The sequence below is a fragment of the Cydia amplana genome, chromosome 6 (assembly GCF_948474715.1).
Source record: "Cydia amplana chromosome 6, ilCydAmpl1.1, whole genome shotgun sequence".
Lineage (NCBI taxonomy): Eukaryota > Metazoa > Arthropoda > Insecta > Lepidoptera > Tortricidae > Cydia > Cydia amplana.
Window position 1 is genome coordinate 276,881 of NC_086074.1, and position 16,921 is coordinate 293,801.

Consider the following 16,921-nt stretch of genomic DNA (forward strand, 5'->3'; position numbering starts at 1 on the left):
CCATCTTGTAGTATGGACAAAACAAGAAAATTGCGTTTTTGTCGGTGAAATATTGCGTTTATGTGTATAGTTGCTTTATAATATTTTTTTGGATGAAATGTAAGGAATCGAATGGTACCCTTACTTTTATCGTTTTTGCAAGTTAAAAAAAACTTAAATTTTGAAACTTTCAGGTCCTGTATGTTTGTAATTATTCAATATTTTATTTTAATATCCACATTATTGTGATAAATTGCTCGTTTGATATCTATTTTACTAGATTTTGTTATAAAATTCAACATGTGTCATCATCCCTATTGATTAGAACAGTGTTTTTAATAGTTTTTCATTAAACTAGTATTTTTATCGTTTCTGGATACGCCCTCTTATTTTTGGAAGCCTGTTGAAAAAAAAAAACCGCCCCAAACGCACTGGCATAAATCCCATAAGTGCCATAAGTCAGTAAACAAGTACCGAATTAAATCATAAAGAGTAACATACAGCCACTAACTCACGTCAGATAGATTTACTTTCTCATATATCGCCATTATAAATATCGTTGTACGGCCACTATTTTATTTTTATTATCGTATGTATTTATGCGTTGTTTTGCGTGACGTTCTATTTTATTAAATATTGAGACTATATTTCATTTATGAAGAGAACTACTCTTAAATTTGTTGTGTTTTTTTCTAAGACGTATTTTTAAAAGTCAGTAATATCTAAATCGTGTGCGTTTTATTTTAAACTGTATTAAGTATAATTATATGTTAATATTTGCTTAGGAGGGGATCTATCAGCTGTCAATAGTGACATTTATTTAACCAGAAATTACTATCTGAATAGACCTCCTGTATGATCTTTAAATGTGGTATAAGTAGGTAAGTAACATGAAAATACAAGCCAATTTGAACTTACTCTGATATCAGAATGATATTAACTGACGTCAGTTATCAATTATCATGTATATTGCCTGTAAATGTGAGTGAAATAAGTTAAAAAGGTCAACGTCATTATAAAGCTTTACATTATTGCATCTAATGTCGGTAGTTGGCCGTAGTCCAGTCAACAATATTATGTAGTGCCATTTCCTAAAACAATAAACCAAGTTGATAACGGATGTTGGTTGGACTAAGGATTTATATCACCGTACATCAGGCGGGGAAGTAAAAAGACTACTTTTGTTTATATCTTATAGTTAGTGGCTACTCTGATCTCTTATGGTATTAGATTTATAGACCATTATTGCCAATAAGTAATAACAAAGACAATTTACTGAAATATGTTTCATAAGTTATTACATAGAACGCTGATAAAAAAATTGCGTTGTCTCCCATTTTTCCTTTTCACCTAATATTCTTTTAAGCAAATTATTCCTAAAGACCAGATCTTTTCGTTATACATAACGAAAAGTTCATGTAAGAGTAATAAATCTTAATATGATTTTAATTTCAAAAACCAAGGAATGCAAAATCAAAAAAGTGATTATAAATGTTTACAAAGGTTCGTTAAATGAAATAATCAAAATATGTATCACTAAAATGCATACCATTACGCCAAATTAAGATGTTGTGTATTTAAATATGTCATAACATATCCAAGGGCGACAGTGACCGCTTCCCATAAGGCGGCCCGTCTGCTCGCTTGCTATCACATGAAAAATACCTATTAAAAACGAAAAAAGTAACTATAGTTGTCAGATAAATTCGAACCTCTAAAATTAAGAACAACTCTATAACAATTATGTTACCTATGTTATCAAAGATCAGGGGATTGGATAAACTAATTTTACATGAACGGAATCTTTGGGTCTTAGTATCTTCTGGCACTTGACTTCTATAAAAGAAAGGCACTTTCTTCACCAAGCCCGACTCCCTAGGTCAGGCCAAATTAGAAAACACTCCCATACCCCAATTATCCCGACAATAACAATAAAAAAACTTTAATAAACAATGGAACGGGAGCCGCTTGTAAATTCGCCAAAAACAGCCGCACTCCCCCTTAACTGGGTGTAATTACGGTCATTTGGTGTCATCTTGCCCTTAACGAGATCGTCAAAATGGCTATAGGAGCCCGGAATTGGACTGCGAATTAAATATACACTAAGATTGTGTTACAAACATCATTCAACTCGTATAGAATTAGGAAGAATATTTTCTTATGATACAAGTAGGAGGCAAACGAGCATACTGGCCATAATGAAGCGTTGGTGGCCCAGCGGTAAAGACGTGTGACTTTCAATCCTGAGTTCGCGGGTTCATACACTTCAAACCCCGGCTCGTACCAATGAGTTTTTCGGAACTTATGTACGAAATATCATTTCGGTCGCTTTCTATGGAGAAAACCAGAGTAATCCCAATAAGGCCTAGTTTAGAGAGTCAGATGACTGGCCAGATGGTAGTCGCTTTCGTAAAAACTAGTGCCTACGCCAATTCTTGGAATGAGCGGGCCCCAGGCTCCAATGAGCCGTGGCAAAAACCCGGGAGGACGCGAGGAAGAAGGCTTTCCCGTTTTATTTTTTCTACAATGGTGAACATTAGGAGCATTTTGGAGAAAAGGTTTTTTTTTATACATCTATAATATTTCTACGAAATCCAAGAAAAATGGTAACGGATAGCTTTTAAAGACAAGCTAATAACGCTAATACGAACGGAAAGCTTTTAAAGACAATCTAATAACGCTAATACGAAAGGCACTATTTATTTATTAAACTTTATGGCACAAAAGAACAACTTAATGTACAAAAGGCTCACTGCGTAATAATCAACTCACTGTGTAATAATTAATCGTATATGTATTAATGTGACATACTAATTCCTTCCAAAATAATCAATAATACATATACTATAATAATAGTTAGAACTATGCTTACGTCCCGCCAAAACTACGGTATGGCCTTGTAACTTGGGGAAATGGACCTTAGAAATATAATGCGACATTAGGACTATTTTTGGTTCAGAAAGCGAGTGTCTCGGAATTATTTAAAATTAATTACGTCACGCACCACATCCAAAGACTTCCTAACTCCAACTACATAAAGCTTAACAATAAATAATATTTTAAATTAATGCTAATGCCCTCTGCTAAGTGTCGGGTCGGCGTCATAACTCAGCAGTGACGTCGGTGGCTTAATGCGACTACTTACCGTTGTTTATTGTGATTGCGACGCGATAGATGGCGCTGCGATTAACTAACGCAACGATATTAAACATAAACAGCTCTATATACAAATGATGGCTAATATTTTAAGAAAATAAGACGGCCCACGCCGACGGATCTTAAAAAACTTCTGAAGCAATTTTATTAAAGTACATTTAGTTCTTTTTTGCCAAAACGTTTTTAATACATATATTTAACATAAACCTTAGACATATTTCTCCTTTTTTACCCATTGCGACTATTGAGTGCCGAGAAGGGTAAAAAAAAACATAAAATTAAATAAGTGAGTCCAACATTCCAGTAATGAGATAAAAATGAGATCAATTCGCAAAAGTTCAAATAGTCCGACCTCCGAAGTTTGATTAGGACTAGTTCAATCTTCCTGTCTTGTGTCTTAGGTAGACCTACATATATGTTGTCGTAATACATACTTGCACAAAAAGCTGGTAGGGAAGTTTGAAAGGGAATAGTAGAGTTCTGTTGAAAGAAAAAGATAATGTGTTCCTCAAATAAAACCAGTGTTTCACACAACAAAGTTCAACTAATTGCATCTATTCAGGATTATTTGTTTTTGGTAAACGACCAACACTTAAAAGCACAAGAAAAAGAACTCTTAAGCTATTTTTGATCATTAACAAGGTACGTTTTATGGACCCCTGATAGAATATGAACTAAAATATTAGGTATTAGTTTATAAGATTCACTTTAATATATTTAAATATGGGTACTTAGGGATAATGAAGCAATTCTGTTTACCCCAAAGTGTAAGGCCTTAGTACCAAATCATATGTACGTCACCAAAATAAGAAGTGACAATGATTCCTGTAAAATTTAATTGTATAAATACCTGACAGTCACAAAGTGTCACATAACACAGGAAACCCTAGCCAACATACCTAAGTGAACAGTAGTGTACGTGCTAACGTACCGGGTGGACATTTTACGCACGCGGCTCAATTTGTGCGCCCTACCGGACATATTTAAGCTATTTTATTTATTTTGAGATACAAAAGGCCTTATCGGCGGATATATAGCGGTGGTTATCGTTCAAAGTTGGCGACACCTGATTTTAATATAAAGGAAGGGTTGTTCTACCTACATATGGGACGGTTTTATCTGAGGATAGCATTGATAGGTAAGTTGATAGTGTCAGTCAAGTGTAAAAATATGGGTGCATACAACTTATTCAAAAATGGGTCCCATAGTTCTGCGAAATAAAATACCGTTAGCTGGTCACATGAACATGTAAAAAAACAGATATTAGAATTGACTTTTATATGATGATTTCGAATGACTAATTTAATACCGTCAATTTGAATTCGGTTTGTAATAAACTGAAATAGATAATGTACACTAAAGAAAAAGTGACCAAGTCCAAGTCCAAGGTTTATAATGTTATACAGTAAGTATATATTCTTTTCCTTTGTGTGGTAGAAAGTTCTGTGTTTCGTTCGGTAGCAAAGTTTGTTCAGCCATATCAGGACTTAAAATTCCATCTTTCGTACCACTAGCTGCGCTCGTGCTTGGATCTTTCGCTTGAAAAACACCATTGCCCCATTGTAATATAGGTATAGTGAAACACAAATCCCCATCATATCTGTTCGAGAAGTTGTCATGGATGTCCACTCGTAGGTCCTTAGGGGCACGTAATTGCAGTGTTCAGTTGGTGACACCGCGACATGCCTCAGCAGCATTTCGTGGGAGCTTTAGGTACATGGCCAGCCGCTGCTGGAATAGTATACCTCCTCCCCTCAGGAATCTACAAAGTATCATAAGTTTTAAAACCAAACTTAAACTCTGTATACTTCAACACCAGCGGCAGCAGGAAGTTTTCAGAAATGACACAAGTTTCTTTTAGTGTAATAATTATGTGCTTACTATGTTATAATTATATGCTTTACCAGTGAGCTAATCAATTATCAAGAAGTAAATAATATACCTGTTTTTATGTCCGTATACAGTGGTTGCTGTCATCATTTTTCTCCTCGCTTACTTGCAACTCGTGCATCTTACCATTGCGCGAGTATTTCGTGTATTTTTATGCAGCTCTTGTTCTGCATGGAATATGTGTATTGTATTTTGTAACAACTAAAGCCGGGCTTCTTATATGCTAAAGTTGTAAAACACACGCTTCGGCAAAAGTAACTGTGAATCTAAATCAGTTATGTAGTATTGTTTATTTTACGTTGCATGCTTGTATTTTGTTTTCTTTGTAATGTTATCAAGTTTATTTCACGTGTTTTCACAACAACTAATGTTTAAGTAACATATTATATTATAATATAGGAATGTTAATATCCAACAATACTTGTACGGCATGGCCTTGTAAGTCATCATGACATTTTGACATGTACGCGCAGGCGCAGTCGGCGCAGAGCGCAAAGTGGACGCGTTCGCGTTCATTTACTTATAGGGTCGTGTTGTACGGTTGCGTTCGTGGCCCACAAATGGTCTCGCCGGAAGACCAGCGCTGACTTTCGGGTTAGCATTATGCTGAGGCGAGACCATTTCGTGGTAAACTATAATTTCTGTTTAAAATATACTTTTTTTTGTAATACGTTTGTATTAAATGTAGTTTAGTTTGCCATGAATAAACGAATTCTTATTCTTATCTTATTCTTATTCTTAATATAAATAACTACAATACAATACAATACAAATACTCTTTATTGCACACCTCATTACAGAAAACAATACGGATAATACAGGAAGAAGAGGTTAAACAACAGGCGGTCTTATCGCTAAAAAGCGATCTCTTCCAGACAACCTTTAGGTAGCGGAAATTAATAAATTTATGTCATGTCAGTAGGTGTTTCATATTCAATATAAGAATTTTAGCACAGAAAAACACAATACAAAAACAGTATAACACAAATAAAAATAAAATAAGATACATATACATACACATATACATACACAAATCTATATATATAAATGCAAGTGTCCTGACTGACTGACTGACTGACTGATTCATCAACGCAGAGCCGAAACTACAAAAGCTAGAAAGTTGAAATTTGCACACTAGGTTGCATTTATAAAGTGTACAAGAGATAAGAAGCGATTTTGAAAAATTCAACCCCTAAGGGGGTTAAAAAGGGGATGAAAGGTTGTATGGGGTACAAGTTTTATTTTAAGCTAGGAATTTGAAACTTTGTAAAAATGTATTATATTAAAAAACAAGAAAACTAATTTCAGCGTTTTTGAAAATTCATCCCCCAACGTGGTGAAAAAGGGGTTGAAAGTTTGTATGGAGATCAAATATTTTTGTGAGTGTGGGACTTGAAACTTTGTAAATGGGGATATTATTATAAGACAAGAAAAGTAATTTCAGCGTTTTTGAAAATTCATCCCCTAACAGGGTTAAAAAGGGGTTGAAAGATTGAATCCATTACAAATGCTTTGAAACTTCTTAGAAAGGCATAATAGCCGATTACAAAATAAAGTAATTGCGACGTTTTTGGAAATTCAACCCCTAAGGGGGTTAAAAAGGGGATGAAAGTTCGTCTTGGGGTGCAAATTTTATTTTAAGCTAGGAACTTGAAACTTTGCAAATAGATATTAAATTTAAATACAAGAAAACTAATTTCAGCGTTTTTGAAAATTCATCCCCTAAAGTGGTGAAAAAAGGGTTGAAAGTTTGTATGGATATCAAACATTTTTTCGAGCGCGGGACTTGAATCTTTGTATTTGGGGATATTATTAAAAGACAGGAAAAGTAATTTCAGCGTTTTGTAAAATTCATCCCCTAACAGGGTTAAAAAGAAGTTGAAAGTTTGTATGTGGTTCAAATTTTATTTTAAGCTAGGTACTTGAAAGTTCGTAAAAAGATATAATATTAAAATACAAGAAAACTAATTTCTGCGTTTTTGAAAATTCATCCCGTAAGGTGGTAAAAAAGGGGTTGAAAGTTTGTATGGATATCAAACATTTTTTCGAACGCGGGACTTGAATCTTTGTATTTGGGGATATTATTAAAAGACAGGAAAAGTAATTTCAGCGTTTTGTAAAATTCATCCCCAAACAGGGTTAAAAAGGGGTTGAAAGTTTGAATCCATAACAAATGCTTTGAAACTTCTTAGAAAGGCATAATAGCCGATTACAAAATAAAGTAATTGCAACGTTTTTGGAAATTCAACCCCTAAGGGATTTAAAAAGGGCATAAAAGTTCGTCTTGGGGTGCAAATTTTATTTTAAGGTAGGAACTTGAAAATTTGCAAAAAGATATTAAATTTAAACACAAGAAAACTAATTTCAGCGTTTTTGAAAATTCATCCCCTAAGGTGACGAGAAAGGGGTTGAAATTTTGTATGGATATCAAAATTTTTTTTGAGCGCGGGACTTGAATCTTTGTATTTGTGGATATTATTAGAAGACAATACAAGTAATTTCAGCGTTTTGTAAAATTCATCCCCTAACAGGTTTAAAAAGGGGTTGAAAGTTTGTACAGGGTACAAATTTTATTTTAAGCTAGGAACTTGAAACTTCATAAAAAGGTATTATTTTAAAACGGAAAAAAAATAAATTCAGCGTTTTTGAAAATTTATATCTCAAGGTGGTGAAAAAGGGGTTGAAAGTTTGTATGGAGTTCAAACATTTTTGTGAGAACGGGCTTGAATCTTTGTACAGAGGCATATTATTAGAATACAAGAAAAGTAATTTCAGCGTTTTTTAAAATTCATCCCCTAAAATGGTTTAAAAGGGGTTGAAAGTTTATATAGGGTTCAAATTTTATTTACTTCAAACTTCGTAAATAGGTAGTTAGGTAAATAGAGGACATGAAAATCTTCTAAGGGGTTTGAGAGGGATTATGTCGAGAACAATTTTATTTAGTTAGGGGCTAGAAACTTCGTAGGTTGTGAAAGACAAGTCTCATGCGTTGTATAATATTAATAATTAACAAATGATTAACCGTCCTACTGCAATATTTTGCTGCATAATGTTCTAAGCTAATGTAGAATAAATAACCACCAATATACAAATCCACGCGTACGAAGTCGCGGGCAACAGCTAGTACATACATATATATGTATATATATATATATATATATATATATGTGTAAATATGCCAGCTATAGGGAAAAGGAAACAGGTAAAAGTATTACGGAGCAGATAAAAAGTGAAGTTTAACGAGTCTCTTGAAAGAATTAGGAGACTGGGCGCACCTTACGTCTGCAGGCAGAGAATTCCATAGTCGAACAGATTGGAAAGTGAAAGAATTAGTATAGAATTTAGACGAGGATGACGGGACAGAAAGAAGAAAATTCTGGGAGGACCTAACCGAACGGAGATAGCTGTAACGGTTTTTGAGATAGCGGGGAGTTGCGGGGTTAAAAAGAATGGAATACAGAAGTGACAAAACGTGGGAGTTACGACGTAGGCGAATAGGGAGCCACTTGAGCTGCGACCGGAAGTGGGAGACATGGTCATATTTGCGTAGCCCAAATATAAACCGAATGCAGACATTTTGGATACGCTCAAGCTTATTAAGTTGCTCCTCAGTGAGATCGAGATAAGACGTCAGCGTAATCCAGAATAGGGAGGAGAAGAGTTTGTGCGAGGGCAATTCTAGTAGGAATGGGAAGGAAGTTTCGTAATCTCCTGAGGGAAGCAACTGCCGCGAACATCTTCCTGCTGACTTCGCCCACCTGAGGACCCCACGATAAGGTCCTATCCATATTGATGCCAAGGTTTTTTACCTTCTGCGAGTAGGTAATTAAAACGCCATTAAAGTAAATAGGTGAGAGGTTGTTAAAGTCAATTCTGGGAAGCAGTTTTGGGCTACCTATTATAATAGTCTGTGTCTTTGACGGATTAACTTTTAGGCCAAAACTGCGACTCCAATTTGAGATTTTGTCTAAGTCGCTATTCACTTTACGGATAGCAGACGTGAGTTCGCCAATAACGCCCTGTGAGTAAATCTGAAGATCGTCGGCATAAAGGTGATAATGTGAAGTTAGGTTAGAAGTAATTGAATTTATGAATATGGAGAACAACAAAGGAGACAGCACGCCGCCTTGCGGAACGCCTGCCAACGTGTTGGACCAAGAAGAAAGACAATCATCGACCTTTATGCGCTGCCGACGACCACTCAAGTAACTACGAAACCATCCGACTACCGCAGGAGATATATTAAGACAGCGTAGTGTTCCAAGATATAGTATGCAATAAACTTCGAGCAATTATGACAAAATTATATAGTTTAAAAAATATTGTAAACAGGAAAATATTGCACACTTTATATCATTCGTTAGCCGAGTCAATAATTTGTTATGGTTTAAATGCATATGGGCGAACTTTTAAAACTTACCTAGATAAAATATGTAACATCCAAATTAGAATAATTAAAAATATATTAGTTGATAAAAACACTAAACTTAATTGCAAACAAAACTACACGTTATTGTATAAAAAGTTAAAAATTTTACCAGTTCATGAAAAAGTTAAATACTTATTATGTATAGAAAACTATGGCCTTGACAGCTTTAAAACATGTAGAAAACCATTACGTAATTTTAGGGTAAGCACAAAACGAAAATATGTACAATATAATACTAATAATTATTACGGCCAAAGAACTCGTAAATACTTAATACCTAAGATTCTTAACCAACTAAATAGTTCAATAGACCAATGTAAAAGTAAACAGATGTTTAAAAAAAGATTAAAATCACTATTTCTAGATAATATAAATCCATAGTATGAATGTATAGTTTTACTAGTGTTCGTTTGTATTATTGCAATATTGCATTAACCTTGGGTGAATATTTCACCTCACGAGAGAAGCCTAGTACAATAATAAAACATAAAATCATAATAATAAGGATCAGGGTGATGTTGTCGTGAGGTGAAGTAGGTACCTACGCATGCTGACCGTACAGTGTTACAAACCGGTCTTGTTCAATTATTATATATTATGCATGGTAACTTTAGATTTAACTTAACCTAAGAATATATATACAGTTTGCTCTGTACTCTGTAGGTATAACGCATAAAGTACATACTTATAAACATAATCGAGAGCGCACTATTCGCCAACAAACTGTCTACAGTTTGGCGAAACTTTTGTATACCTAGACATAAGTATTTTTTTGAAATAAAAAAAAAAAAAAAAAAAAAAAAAAAAAAAAAAGGAGAACATCAAAATCAACGGTATTGAACGCGTTGCTAAAATCTAGCAGCGTTAACACCGTTAATTTTACCTACCTATTATTTATTTTTATTATTTTTATTTTTAACTACCTATAATTTTCAAAATTTTCTCAGTTTACTTCTAATTCTAGATAAATAGAGTTGTCGCCCAATGCGGGCAGTGGCGCCCCCTGACGTCGCGCTATAAACAAGCCTTCTCATAGTAGTTCCGCTATCGGACTTTGACGGTCGGGGGCAGTTTTAAAACCCCCCACCGGCAGTTGTTAATAATTATGACCCCTGTTTTTGGGTTTAATGTTTTACCCAGCAATAAAACGTAAGTTGGGCTCCATATTGTCATGTCCTCGGTTTTATTAAAGGTTGATTAGATTTTCGACTAATGTGGCCCTTTTGAATGGACGTAGTTTTGGAAGTCGTGAAATTTGACATAAAATGAGGTTAATGCGTTGCGGTGTGCTAATGTTATTTTGTATTGTTCTATTTTATTGGATTTGCGACATATTGTTTTTGGATACTCGTGAAAAGGACCTTTTTAAACTTAATAAATTAACTTCAAAATTATCTTCATTACAGGCATTGCCTAGTGCGGAGACCCCTGGTATATCTGTAACCTTTGCCGAAATAAATGATCTTTATTCTTTAAAAAAAATTACAATTACAAATACGTACAAATGTAATAATTACGAGACACAACGTGGTATGACAATACCTACTCGTAACTCGTGTGCTGTTTTACATTGCGGGCCGAATTATTTCGTATGGTTAACATTTTCATTGTATTTCTAAGCAAAATCTATCTCAATATACTTCTTAGGTCCTATGCTCACCACCGTTTATATATCCGCCCGTATTGGATTTACACACTGTATTAGTGGGATAGTAGGGATTTAATTAAAAGTGCAAATATTCACCGTCTTGGTAGCTCAGATGGCAGAGCACTGTACTGGTGATCCAGTGGTCGTGGGTTCAAGTCCCACCCAAGACAGTGAATTTTCAACTTATATATTTATTAATTATTAGCTTAATAGCATCGTTCGCAGACGTTTCTGCTTAATACAAAATTAATTTAGTTGGGATTGATTAAAACTTCATTTATCATCTTGAGATCATAAACACCGAGATATATACGGTACGCGATCGCATCGTAAAAACCGTTAGGCAAGTTCAATCAAAGCACCTGATCTGGGCCCTCGGTGCGGGTTCGATGCCGGCCGTAACATAAACATGGCAACACTATTAAAAGTTAGACTCGTTCTGTAAGCCAAAATATTATTCGGACTACCTTCCTTCTATCGAGACGGGGCGTAGGGTTGACACCGTGGAGTTTTTGTTTTAGGTTTTCAGGTATTTTATGCAGATGTGTTGTGTAGTTTAATGTCGTACAGTGATATAGTCAAGTCCTAACATAAATACAAAAGACTGCTGCCTAATTAGCTAAGCGGGCGAGATATTCAAAATTATCTTCATTAGGATATGTTCATAGTCTACGAAAAAGTGTCAACATCATTTTGACTATTTCTTCTGCATATTATACTCGTAGCTAAGTACTGCTGACCAGCGACGGAATATATATACTTGAAGACGAAGCTTTGACTTCAAAACACGGTCTTTATGAGTGGAACTTAATTATCTGACACGTATCACTGACTCCAAAAATATACCCCGCGCGCAGTTTTAAATATTACTCAAAACATAATTTTCCGCTAAGAAAAATTTGTAGTGTTAAATAAAAGTTATAATTGGTTAAAATGAAACCCAAACATAACAAACCTCAATCTCTTGCGCGGCATCAAATCATTTGACGTTGTTAACATGCGCGTTGTACAATGAGTCGCTCACTGCAATTCCCGTGCTGGGGTCATTTTTGAGCTCTAGATAGAGTTCTACACTGTTATTGTAGTTCGTTGGTGGCAACCCTGTCCGGTCAGAGTCCGGCGGAGGCCGCTTGTCTCATAAACTCGTGCCTGTATCAGCGGTAATCTGCGGGATTTGTCGATCAGCCCCGCTATCCAGTGCCCAGATTTGTTCGGCTTACGTCCGTGCACATACGTTTTGCTTCGAAGGATGTTTATGGCGGCCAGGTGGAATGGCTGATTGAACGGGCAGAGAATGGGTTCGAAGAATATTGGTAATAATAGACGGGTAAATCATCATTTGTTATCGATAAATTATTAATAGGTACATTGTAGGGAATGCTCCCGGTACTGAGTTTGTATGGAGAGAACCGGGAATTCCCGGTTCCAGTACTGTATTTGTATAGAAAAACAGTACCGAGAGCGTTACTTTCATGTTGCTTTGCTGAAGCTAATAGTACAATACTACAATAATATTGCTTCTTTATTCCGCTAAATATGGAGTATGTATAATTAAATAGGTACCTATCTATAATATTTAAGTATTTAAGAGTAGATTAAGCAAAATTACCAGTTCGTAGTTAGAGCGTGCGACTTTCAGTCTGAAGGTCGTGGGATCAAACCTATATAGGCTCGTACCAATGACTTTTTCGAAAATCCACTTTTCGGTGAAGGAAACCGGACTAATCCCTATATGGCCTAGTCTCCCCTCTGGGTTGTAAGGTCAGATGGCAGTCGCTTTCGTAAAAAATAGTGTCTAGCGCAATTCTTGGGATTTGTTACCAAGCGGACCCCAGGCTCCTATGAGCCGTGGCAAAAAGCTGAGATATAGCATGAGGAAGATGACGAATATTTTAGTACCTATTTCGATTTAAAAAGTATAGAAAAGCTCATTAATACTCACTTTTCACAGTAACCTTTGAAAATCATAATATCAGCATCACAAACACATCGGCTGAATTATCCATATTATTATGTAGTTGTTTAATTGTTCATCCACGTTGACGCGGCGTCAGGGTGGTTCTTCCGCGCGACTGGCCTGTCGTCTTGACGGCAATATTCATGTTTTGGAGCACCCTGTAGTAACGTGATGTGACAAGAACGCATATCGACGGGGTCGGGGACCTTTTGAAGGATTCATTTTGTGAACAAATAATTAATTATATCACATAACACAGGGACATTCAAAAATACAAATTCTCGCGCGGACGACCGTTTTTAGGGTTCCGTAGCCAAATGGCAAAAAACGGAACCCTTATAGATTCGTCATGTCTGTCTGTCCGTCTGTCTGTCCGTCTGTCTGTCCGTCCGTATGTCACAGCCACTTTTCTCCGAAACTATAAGAACTATACTGTTGAAACTTGGTAAGTAGATGTATTCTGTGAACCGCATTAAGATTTTCACACAAAAATAGAAAAAAAACAATAAATTTTTGGGGTTCCCCATACTTCGAACTGAAACTCAAAAATTTTTTTTTCATCAAACCCATACGTGTGGGGTATCTATGGATAGGTCTTCAAAAATGATATTGAGGTTTCTAATATCATTTTTTTCTAAACTGAATGGTTTGCGCGAGAGACACTTCCAAAGTGGTAAAATGTGTGCCCCCCCCCCCCTAACTTCTAAAATAAGAGAATGATAAAACTAAAAAAAATATATGATGTACATTACCATGTAAACTTCCACCGAAAATTGGTTTGAACGAGATCTAGCAAGTAGTTTTTTTTTAATACGTCATAAATCGCCTAAATACGGAACGCTTCATGGGCGAGTCCGACTCGCACTTGGCCGCTTTTTTTTCACGCTGTAGTCTTCATTTTCTGTCACAGTCTGCCACAGGAAAAAAATAAAATTAAAAGATTTTAACAAAACTACATTCCAATTTCAAAAGAATCTGTAACTGAAATAAATAAAGCTTTTACCCGCCATAGAAAATTAGCTTGTTAAAATCAAATCAGGTAACCTTGTAAAAATGTAATCTTGAGAGTAGACGAGCAAAGTTTATGCCGCCAAATTATACATGATCACATGACCACAATTCCTCTACCAAAGAGCAATAAGACTGCAACTTTTTCTCATTAAACCACCTAATGAAACCTCTACTTTATCTCCCATCCAATTTTAAACTGCACCAATCTTTCCCCGTTAATTGATTACCAGTAACTAATTGTACAAATTGGTCGCCGACAGCGCAGCGGCCTATCAATAAGGTCGCCGGCTAAATTGAGACAAGCGAGTTACGAGTGTGCTTGATGCATTCTCGGCCTTATGGACTGTTGGGAGACAAAGGAATACTCTAAGACGTGTAAAAGATAATATATGACAGTTGATAACGATGGCGTTGTATGACTCCCGCCCCGATTCGAACAATGGTTATAAGAAGTCACAAAGGTACGATACCGATCTGTCAGTGTCAAAACTGACATTTTTTCAAACAAAAAACGTCACTTAAACACTGTGAGGAGTTATATTTTGTGCATATTTCTAATAGTAATGTAAGTATAAATAGCTAGGTATAACGCTTTTCCGAATAAATGACAGTATTTACGAAATACTGTTCGAAAATAAGCAATGCTATGTTGTTTACTTGCTGCCGTACTTCCCGCTCCACATGGCGACCCTGCCAGTATTCGAACCTGGAATCATCTGATCTCCACAACGCTGTGACTTCTTAATTCTTAGGTAATATAAGCATTGTTCGATCAGGCCGCCCCTCTGTATGCAACAATTGCAGGTTTACTATTTCATGAAGGCGACGGCGACCCAGCGATACTTATAGAGGTTGTCAAGCGATAGAGTCTGTTCCGAAAGAGAAGAGTCATGGAATGTATTGGGCCCATACATTCCACGATTCTTCTCTTTCCGCACAGACTCTACAATTTGATATTTCAGCTATAGATGTAGTCGTTAAATATTTACGTTACAAATATAATGTTCAGGGAAAAAAAAACCCTCAATGGGTCTACAATTAAAGTTCGTGACTTTAGGTCCCACACAACACTATAATGTGCAGCTACTTTTCGAGTATGTTGACTTTACGCGTCTTAGTAATTGTCTGTCTATGGTAGAGCTAGGTTTATGTAGAGAGGAGCAAATAGCTTAGCATGTTGTCTTGGCGTAAGTTATTGGTAACAGGCATGGAGAGGCTCTACACCTCAATCACATAAGGTGTCTTTGTAGCCCAGTAATCTATTGAAAATTAAGATGAAAATGTACGACAGCCCTAAAACTGCCTTATAATTTTTTCAGAAACAGATACTTGATGTATCTAACTACCGAACATGCTCATAAAATTTCACGAGAATCAGTTAAGAACATCCGGAATTCCGAAAGCATTTATTCCCAACCCGAATCGGAGTTCTCTAAAGCTCGGTAAAAAAATATAATTAAAGTTAATAAAATAATTTGATTCGTTCCCAAACTAGCATTTCTGCAATCTTCAATTACTCTGCAGTAGAAGCTGGAAGTGACAAAACTAACTTGAACCAGATCAAACTGCCTCTAACAGCTTAGAGCCGGTGCGAGTTGCGCAACGTGCACCGGTAACATCAACTAGGAATGGGTAATTAATAACTACATAGTAGTTCTTGTTTCTTCAAATGGTAAATATCTGAGCAAATTAAAAATAATAAAATTAACGCTGTGACTGAAATATACTGACACATATGCTCATTGTTTTGTAAAGCAAGAAGAAAACTGTCATTTTAAATATTAGAAGGCTTTTAATTAAATAATTACAATATAGATTAAAGACGGCGTAGATGATATAAAAACCGAAAGAGAAAGCAAAAAAAATGAATTTACAGAAAGTAGTGACGATACTTCAAAATAGGTGTTCAAATGTACAAAACTAAATGTACTTAATAAGTATTATGCACTGTAATCAATGCTAAGATGCATTCAAAAACAATAACAACTGCTGATTTGGCGGCATTTTAAACGATTAGTCTTACTATTTAGTGTTACGACGGACACTTAACGTAAACATCGACCAAATAAAAATAAAGTTAGGCGACAATCGCACCCTTTTAGCGAAATGTCAGCGACTAATCGTAAAGCAGGCGCGTAATGCAGCGTGGTACGGCGATCCGGGCTGTTGCTTAAACACGGTCGCAGGTATGGCTGGTTAAAAGGTTGATCAGAACATCAGGACAATTATTGAAGATACTCAAACAAACTAGTTACACAAGACCTGAAACTAGAAGGAAACGACAATTATGTCGCCTGGCAGTCCACGTGGCTGTTTGTGAAGTCCAAGTATAGCTTGACTAAAAGCAACTACTTACCGATTTGTCCAGTCGTCACAATAACTGAACGCGCACTCTAACGCCTTGACAATAAGAGGCGTGTTCAGATATTTGTGAGCGCCTTGACCGCTCCGATGTATCTGATGGCGACTGTACGTCATGCTCTACGAGCACACTTGACATTAGCTAGATTTTCGCACATATGAAGTTGTTTTTGATATTTTTGCAAGAATCTAAAGAAAAAACATAGTTTGATTAGCACGAATCATTCATATACATATAAGTAGATTCTTATCTAGAGCTATGAGAGAGGTAATGCCATTAGTATTTGTAATAGACTAAGCTATAGCTCGACTAGAAATGAAAATCAGAACTAGCAACAGTCAAGCCGCGTAAGCCTCAAAGGCGACAATAGTAAACCTCACCTGATCTGTGTTCATGCTGCTTAAAGAGCTTACAGGCGATTGGCAATTGTTCGCTATGTGACGTGTACTCACAGAATAATGGCATGTCGATGGCCGGTCGATGTATTTA

The 16,921-nt window shown here is 35.9% G+C and overlaps 1 non-coding gene across 1 annotated transcript; it reads left to right on the plus strand.

The window, feature by feature from the left end:
* Positions 1 to 11,199: 11,199 nt before the first annotated feature.
* On the plus strand, positions 11,200 to 11,272 carry Trnat-ggu (transfer RNA threonine (anticodon GGU)). Its single transcript has one exon. It is a non-coding gene; the product is annotated as a tRNA-Thr (tRNA).
* The last annotated feature ends 5,649 nt before the right edge of the window (positions 11,273 to 16,921 follow it).